Raw genomic sequence first — 5,485 nt, forward strand, 5'->3', positions numbered from 1 at the left:
GGACACACTCCGGAATCCGGACCGATAGCGAAAAGGTCGGCCATGACAAACGATCTACAATCCGGCTAGAAGGCATTATAAATGTCAATTAAATTACATAGTCATTCTGACTGATTGTATTCCTCTTCAATACGATCCAACAGGCTGTCTAATTTACAGTTCTTCTGGGAATACTTTGCGGCCAATTCTACTTGGCCGTATACTAAGCTTACAGGGATCTCCTTCCCATCGGGCCCCACAGGACCGACCTCGGCCATGTGGTTGGAGTCAGGCTTTGTGTACCGCGTCTTCACCATGGCCCAGGCCTCCCTAGTGCCTTGACGGCAGGCCGATTTCTTCCATAATCGGAAGCGCCGCTGTGCTCCCTTTAGCTTCTCCACAAGCTCTCCAAGACCTTCGGGCACGGAGATGGATGGCCACAGGGCCTGGGCAACGCCTCGCATCGCCTTCCGAACTCGCTCGAGCAGTTGTGAGAGCTCGGGAAGAAGGTCACCCGTAGAACCAAGCATCTCCTCTGCAGGACGACCTGTTAGCACACCTACAAACATTACTCTGTTAGTCGACTTCCCCGCTGAACTTTTTTTCCCCAAAGGTTCGTTCAAGTACTTACTAAATATGCCGCGCCGAAGCCGCTGATTCTTCTTAACGGAGTCTGACAGCTGGGCACGAACATCTTTCAGCTCGATGCCCAGCTTGGTGTTGGCATCTTGGAGATCGTTCTTTTCCCGCCTCACCTTTGTCAGCACCTTCTCACCAGCCTTCAGCTGGCATAGGAGGTGTTGCCTTTCCGGATTCAATCCGGCGCCATCTGCAATTTCATTTGTCAGCTTCGCACCCATGCCGTGCTTCGCAAAATACTTATCTTTCGAAGTGTATATTACCAGAGGGGGTCTCCTTGGGCTCCCCTGCCGCGGCTAGTGCGGCCTCAAGTTGGGCTTTGCACTCTTCCAGCTCCTTGGACAGTAGGGAATTCTTTTCTGTAAGAACCTGCATAACATATGATCCTTAAATCAGTTATTCTAACTGTTTCAAGTCTCGGGGGCTACTGGTATATATATAATTACCAAAATTTTCTTACCCGTATGTCTTTTACATATTGCCGTGGCTCTGGCTAGACCATTTTGAGCGGCACGGAGGTACGCATCTCCCGACTTGAAGGCATCTAATGCTCTTGGGAGAAACAAGCGCCGCAAAGAATTCTCCAACCAACTCTGAGACCGATGAGGTACGCACTCCCGAATTGAAGGCATCTAATGCCTCTCGGGAGAAACAAGCGTCGCGAAGAATTGTCCGGCGACGCCTGTGGTTCATGGCACTCTCCACCTCAGAGTTGGTGGCAGACAACCTGTCCACATCCTCCGTCGGAGGAGCGTCCGGTGCGCGCCTTTTTTTCGCCTCCGCCTCCGGACCAGGCTTTGTAGCTTGGCTGGTGGAGGCGCGATTGGCAGCCTCTCTGGATATAGTCCAGCGAGGTCTCTTTGTCCTGAAGAGAGCACGAATGTTAATATGCCTTGAAGGTATAACACCTGGGATAAGGGGGCGCACCATACCTTTGAGCTGACGCCTCGGTCCGGACTGCACCACTTTTCTGCCCACGGGGCCCTGCGGCCCCTTGTTGGCTTGTCGCCGCAGGTTCGGCCTCCCGTCTCAAGAACCTCCCCTGCAAAGTTCGGTTGTAATCAGGAAACTGAAAACGCGAGAGGGCGGACCCCTATTCGGGGTACTGGGACTTCGATCTCAGTTACCTGGGAGGCCGGGATTAGCCCTGGGTAATCGGCCGTAATGGCCACCAAGGCGTTGTCCTTGCTCAATTGATGGAACACTCCATCAATCAGCTCCATAGATAAGTCCGGATCCTCTTGAGAGGCCAGATCGAGGGACCGTCCTGGGTCCTCGGGTTGTGGAGGAGGGCTGTTTATTTCATTAACAGCCTGGCGCAGTTCCTGCGTTGAAGTCGTTAGACTGAATATTTAACAATGGGAATATAAAACGGATGGGCAGGTAAATGTGACCACTTACCCAGCTTGGGGGGTTGTACATAGAAATTCCACCCTTTGGGTCGACGCGGAGAAAATCCTCCTCTTCTCCCTTGTACAAAGCGGACAAGGTCTTTGTTAGAGCCGCAGCCGAATCCGGCCCCTTATGGCCGTAGCGGGTGGCGTCGTCCTCCCTGTTGAAGTCCCACATGGGGTGGCCTCTATACTGTAGCGGCTGCACCCCTCGCATGATGCATGCGGCCATGACCCCAATCATGGTCAGTCCGGAATGAGCTAACAATCTTATCCGGCCCATCAGATAACGAACGTCCTTGTCACTTTCCCTCTGAGGGCTCCATGGACGCCAACTTAGGCGCTTCTTTAGTGGAGCACTATCGAACTCAGGGAGGCCGATCCGGACAGGATCCGGCAGCGGGACGTCCTCTATGTAAAACCATTCCGAAGGCCAGTCCTTAGACGCCTTCTTCGGGGTTCCGGATAGATATCCGGTCCCGGCGATGCGCCACACTTCGGCTCCGCCCACTTGATATATTGACCCCTTCTGAGAACGGGGCACAAGGCAGAATAGATCTTTCCACAGCCCGAAATGAGCCTCAACACCCAAGAACAACTCGCAGAGGGCTACGAAGCCCGCGATATGCAATACGGAGGCAGGCGTAAGATTGTGTAGCTGGAGGCCATAGAACTCTAGTAGCCCCCGGAGAAACGGATGGATTGGAAATCAGAGCCCTCTTATTAAATAAGGGACAAGGCATACCCGCTCTCCTTTGGAGGGATTAGGGGCACTCTCTGCTTGCTCTCCGCCATTATAGATGGCAAGACCAGCTCGAACCGGGACCATATAGGCCGGGGGGAGAAATCCCTTGGTCTGGAGCGTCACTAGCTCGCTATGCGGGATGGAGCATCTCTCCCAATATCCAGGCTGAGGGCTGGAAGGGCGAAGGGAGGAGTTGCGACGACTGGCCATGGTGGAATGGAGCTTTGTCGGATGCGCTCTAATAAACACTCGCGAAGGGGAGAAGGTGTGGTTTGGATCTAAATCCTTGTCCCCTTAAATGGGCGGCTCATTTACGCGGCTAGGGGTGTGGATGTAAAAACACTCAGACTTTTCATATTCGTTTGACACTGAGGGAACCCGCCTTGGAGGAGAACCCGCCTTGCAATGCCGAAGACAATCTGCGCGCCGGACTCATCGTCATTGAAGCCTGGTTGGGGGGCTACTGAGGGAGTCCTGGATTAGGGGGTGTCCGGATACCCGGACTATACCTTCAGCCGGACTCCTGGACTATGAAGATACAAGATTGAAGACTTAGTCCCGTGTCCGGAAGGGACTTTCCTTGGCGTGGAAGGAAAGCTTGGCGATACGGATATATAGATCTCCTACCATTGTAACCGACTTTGTGTAACCCTAATCCTCTCCGGTGTCTATATAAACCGGAGGGTTTTAGTCCGTAGGACAACATACAGAACAACAATCATACCATAGGCTAGCTTCTAGGGTTTAGCCTCTCCGATCTCGTGGTAGATCTACTCTTGTACTACCCATATCATCAATATTAATCAAGCAGGACGTAGGGGTTTACCTCCATCAAGAGGGCCCGAACCTGGGTAAAACTTCGTGTCCCTTGCCTCCTGTTACCATCCGGCCTAGACGCACAGTTCGGGACCCCCTACCCGAGATCCGCCGGTTTTCACACCGACACCCTCCGTGACGGAGGAGACCATCCACTTGCCTCCCTCTCCGGACATGGCTGGAGAAGGTTGAGGTGGGGAGTGCGGGCTTGGGCGCTGGAGCTCGAGTGCGCGAAAATGGATAGGCAAAGGAGGAAGAAGGCGTAGGTGAAAAGGTGGATCCTTATCCCCTTATATGGTGGACGCAACTACGTGTCCCCACCGGCCTGGTAAAACTCGCTTATCTCCAAGCGCCGTAATCAATGGCGCGGTTGGGTTACCCATGCCCATATTGATGAGAATCCCGGAATAAGGGGACACGATCTCTGCTTTAACAAGACGTGCCAAGGAAACCGCCTCGCATGACGCGCTGAGGTGGGATAATAAAATGATTCGGATAAAGGCTTGGCCGTGGTGTGTCACACTACGGAATATGTCAGTAGATTAGATTTGTGTAAATATTATTCTCTCTGTGGAAATATGTGGGAACTTATTTTGCAGAGCCAGACACTATCTTTGTGTTCAAAATCTTCTATGAAGTACTGGAGGAGGAACCCGCCTTGCAATGCCAAAGACAATCTGCGCGCCGGACTCGTCGTCATTGAAGCCTGGTTCAGGGGCTACTGAGGGAGTCCTGGATTAGGGGGTGTCCGGATGTCCGGACTATACCTTCAGCTGGACTCCTGGACTATGAAGATACAAGATTGAAGACTTCGTCTCGTGTCCGGAAGGGACTTTCCTTGGCGTGGAAGGCAAGCTTGGCGATACGGATATGTAGATCTCCTACCATTCTAACTGACTTTGTGTAACCCTAATCCTCTCCGGTGTCTATATAAACCGGAGGGTTTTAGTCCATAGGACAACATACAGAACAACAATCATACCATAGGCTAGCTTCTAGGGTTTAGCCTCTCCGATCTCGTGGTAGATCTACTCTTGTACTACCCATATCAACAATATTAATCAAGTAGGACGTAGGGTTTTACCTCCATCAAGACGGCCCGAACCTGGGTAAAACTTCGTGTCCCTTGCCTCCTGTTACCATCCGGCCTAGATGCACAGTTCGGGACCACCTACCCGAGATCCGCCGGTTTTCACACCGACACCCTCCGTGACGGAGGAGACCATCCACTTGCCTCCCTCTCCGGACATGGCTGGAGAAGGTTGAGGTGGGGAGTGCGGGCTTGGGCGCTGGAGCTCGAGTGCGCGAAAATGGATAGGCAAAGGAGGAAGAATGCGTAGGTGAAAAGGTGGATCCTTATCCCCTTATATGGTGGACGCAACTACGTGTCCCCACCGGCCTGGTAAAACTCGCTTATCTCCAAGCGCCGTAATCAATGGCGCGGCTGGGTTACCCACGCCCGTATTGATGAGAATCCCGGAATAAGGGGACACGATCTCTGCTTTAACAAGACGTGCCAAGGAAACCGCCTCGCATGACGCGCTGAGGTGGGATAATAAAATGATTCGGATAAAGGCTTGGCCGTGGTGTGTCACACTATGGAATATGTCAGTAGATTAGATTTGTGTAAATATTATTCTCTCTGTGGAAATATGTGGGAACTTATTTTGCATAGCCGGACACTATCTTTGTGTTCAAAATCTTCTATGAAGTACTGGAGGAGGAACCCGCCTTGCAATGCCGAAGACAATCTGCGCGCCGGACTCGTCGTCATTGAAGCCTGGTTCAGGGGCTACTGAGAGAGTTCTGGATTAGGGGGTGTCCAGATGTCCGGACTATACCTTCAGCCGGACTCCTGGACTATGAAGATACAAGATTGAAGACTTCGTCTCGTGTCCGGAAGGGACTTTCCTTG

The sequence above is a fragment of the Triticum urartu genome, chromosome 2 (assembly GCF_003073215.2).
Source record: "Triticum urartu cultivar G1812 chromosome 2, Tu2.1, whole genome shotgun sequence".
In the NCBI taxonomy this organism is placed as follows: domain Eukaryota; kingdom Viridiplantae; phylum Streptophyta; class Magnoliopsida; order Poales; family Poaceae; genus Triticum; species Triticum urartu.